Consider the following 4380-nt stretch of genomic DNA (forward strand, 5'->3'; position numbering starts at 1 on the left):
TATTTTTGGTTTAATAATATATAATTTTATAAAGATAATAATTAAGTATTTTGTTAGAATTCGATGATTATCCTAATTATATTTTAAATTTTTTATATTTAAAATGAGATGTTTATCTTGTATTTGATTGTGTTTATCTGCAATTAGTTACACGAATTTAGTTATGGGATGAAATCGGATAGGGATGAAATTGTTTAGGGATGAACGGGTTTAAGAGTTTTAGCCAAAAGCTTTATAATATAGTATAGATATATATATATATATATATATATATATATATATATATGATTATAATGGTAATTTTGTCTTATTCACACCTTTCATTCAGAACATTCATCATACGCATTTCATTTTCCACTAAATCATACAGATTATTTTAATCATTTTGATCACTAAATCATTCAGCAACTATCAAATAACACATTGATCAATTTAGAAAATTTATGATTTCGACATAAACGGATCCCGCATGACAAAAAAAAAGTTTAATATTTAGCCAAAAAAAACATTATTTTCATCAAATTCATGGGTTTTTGACGAATTACCGAGAATTGGTTCCCGTCAACAAGTGTCGAGATAAGTCTTTTTCACCTTTTTTTAAATAGGTAATTCGTCAAAACTCATAAATTGATGAAAATTGTGAGGTATTTTTTTTTTGCTAAATGCACGGAATCTTTAACTTTTTAAGACGTGCGAGTCTCATTTATGACAAAATCAGAAATTCATTAAAGTGGCTAAGGAGTCGTTTATCAAATACTTAGCCGGTAAGCGTTTATCGGTAAAATTTAACACTTATCATTTTAGTCCACCAAAACGGCATCTTATGCCACAATTTACCCAGTAAGCGCTTATCATGGTAAGAGTTGTCGTCATCACTTACCGGACAAGAGTCTTGGTAATTGTCTCGCTCTTACCTGGTAAAATTCTTGGTTTTTACCATATTCATCCGGTAAGTTAATATGACTTGGTAAGCACTTACTCAGGTAAGCATTTGATAAACGCCCCCTAAATCTTTTTAACCAAAGTACTGATCATTTTCGAAATACCTAAAAAAATGATTATTTTATTAATTATTTTGGTTATTTTAGTTATTTCTTTATAGATTAGAGTTTTGTAGAATAAACAATAAATAATCATTATTTATTAGAAAAATTGTTGTGAAAATAAATTCAGTGCATGCAAAAACTTCTCTAAAACAGATAATTAAAAGTCAGATCGAATAAAAATTTATATTTAATTTCAACAGTAAAAAAATAGATAATTATCACATCATAACCAGTCAAAAGTATGTCCCTTTTTTTCCCTTCAGGTAATTATCAAATCATAAGCAGTCAAAAATCTAGAATATTTTGAAAATTAAACGACGTAAATGAAAAACCCACATCGAAAATCTAACAATTGAAACCTAAAAACCCTAAGGGGGTGTTTATTTCGTTGAAATCTGATAGAATTTGAAATATTTGAAATGATCAATTCAAATTATGCGTTTGGTTCATTTTTTGAGTTTTGGCAAGAAATTTAGATTCCACCATGGAATTCCAATTCCTTCGTACAATATTTTAAGGGGCTGTTTAGTTCATGGATTTGGATGGAATTGAAAAGAATTGGAATGGTCAAATCTTTTGACCAAATTCCAAATACAATGTTTGGTTCATGGAACAAAACTGATGGAATCCTTTCAATTCCAATAAATTCTTTCACTCAGAAATTTTACCTTCCACGGCAATACCCTCGGATTTCAATTCATTTCCGACAAATTCCTTCCCTAATCCAAATTCATTTAACGTTGCGTCTACCATCTCATCTAATTGATCATTGGTTCGATCTCCATCTGGTACGCTCTCGCTCTCTCGTAATTTCCCCATCTATACGAGATCGATAGACAACATATGTAATCAAGGAATCAATTCAAGATTACTAGCTATCGATATTACTAGTTTTAATTCCGTTGAGAATTTCATTTCAATTTCACAAGCCATGGTCAAATTCCATCAAATTCTATTTTATTCCCTTAAAGTCAAATTCATTTGATGAATTCCATTATACGAACCAAACGCTCCCTAAGAAAACATTATTTACGCTTATATTTACATAAATATATACCATCCTACCACGATGGATATCACCACAACCACTGTCGTCACTGTCATAGTCACCACCACTAATATTGTCGCCGCCGCCTCCAACACATTTGTCATCACCACTATCATGTCCACCCCACCACCATAACGTGACACTTTGCAGTATAAGTATTCTAAAAATTATTATGATATCCAAAAGCGTCCTATAAATTTTTAGCAATACATTAAGATAGTACACTTTATATATATATATATATATATATATATATATATACTAGAAAGGTACTCGTGCAATGCATCGAGATACATCTTGATTTCAGTGTTTCGTTTTATTCACTTTTTATGTCGATATAATACGGTTTTATATGGTTTTGAGAAAACGATAATGTTTTTATTTTTGAATAAAATATAAATTTAAAATATTATAAAATTTAAAAAATATATATCGATATCTGTATCAAATTAATCTTTCTAAAAGTTCTTGTGTTTGGTTTAATTTTCTTAATTCAATTTTTTTAATTATAATTTAATTTAGGTTTAATAATATAACATTTTATAAAGATAATAATTAAGTGTTCTGTTAGAACCTAATGATTATCCTAATTATATTTTAGATTTTTTATATTTAAAATGATATGTTTATTCTGTATTTGATTATGTTTATCTGCAGTTAGTTACACGAATTCAGATATGGAGCTTTAACAAGTTGTACGTACGCACAGTCTACTTGTAATATTGAGTTTTAAGTAATATGCATTAATAAACAGTACTTTACGTATAAAAAGTGGTTTTTAAGAGTTTTTGTCAAATGCTGTATAATATAGTATATATATATATATAGGGTATATTTATTTTACAACCTTGTGTATTTGTACAACCCTTGCAACCCAATTAATTGAGATATTTATAGAAATAATGGGAGTTCATTTATTATGATTTGAATATTTATGGAATATGAATAGAGTTCATTAATTATGATTAATACTTTATATTAGGAAACAATCAAAACTTCTATGAAATCACTTATTCATCAAATGAAATGGACGGTTGAGATTGAGTTGTATTGATTGCACAAATATCAATGGTTGTATAATAACCAACCTCTCTCTATATATATATAAATTTAAAAAAAACATGAATTACATTATATATTAGAGTAAATTGCATTTTTGGTCCCTAAAGTTTGTTTAAAGACCAATGAGTCCTTTATAATGGTTGTCAACTAACATTATTAAGTGGAGGGACCATAAATGTTATAAAAATGAAAAATTATGGACCTCATATTTTAAATGCTTAATTTCATGACTTAAATGATTGTAAATATCAACTTTATGCCTGATTATGAACCTAAAATATGTTGAATTCAAACTTTAAGTCTTGTCATTGGATTAATTTTTCTTGGTAGGACTTTGCCGAGAGTTGTTCGAACATGATATATGCATCGGTTGTATATGTTTTAGGGGTTGTTTAGCAGTTGTTGAATGGTTTGTTACAGAATGATTAAGTGGTCATAATGATTAAGAGACTTTCATGATATAGTGTAAAATGAAATATAATTGTTTGGCGCTGAATGGTTAAGAGAGACCAATGATATAAACTCATTCAAAGGGTTTTAGAACCATTAAGAGACGGACTTTGTTTTTGTCAAACAATATTCACCTCTTCACCATTCAGAGGTTTACTTTTAATATAACTATTAAGAGGTAAACAAACAACTCTTATCTTCTAGTCCAATTATAATGTTTTTGACGTTTATTCTTGCAGATTATTTGACGATTTATGATTAAGACTTTGGAAGAATGTTAGAAAGATGACTATATTTAAGTGAATTTCAATGTTACTTTGTCTTTTTAAAACATTTTGTTGTTTTAGTTTGCAAGACTTTTAATATATATATATATATATATATATATATATATATATATAGGGCATATTTCTTTTACAACCTTGTGTATTTGTACAACCCTTACAACCCAATTAATTGAGATATTTATAAAAATGATGGGAGTTCATTTATTATGATTTGAATATTTATGGAATATGAATAGAGTTCATTAATTATGTGTGTGTCCACAATCACTGATCAATCTTCATAATCTTCATAATCAATCATGGCAGATTCAAGATAATCATCTAAGAACACTATGAACTCATATGAATATTGAGAGGAAAAGTCAATCCTCTCAATTCAGTCAAACCTTCTATTATCAATGAATATTACAATTAGCTCACCTCCTACTAAATACAAAGATTAAACCATATTTATATGGTCAACCTAACTAACAAAGTCAAAGTCAAA

Source organism: Cynara cardunculus (genome assembly GCF_001531365.2).
Source record: "Cynara cardunculus var. scolymus isolate 2C chromosome LG 17, CcrdV1, whole genome shotgun sequence".
Classification (NCBI taxonomy): Eukaryota; Viridiplantae; Streptophyta; class Magnoliopsida; order Asterales; family Asteraceae; genus Cynara; species Cynara cardunculus.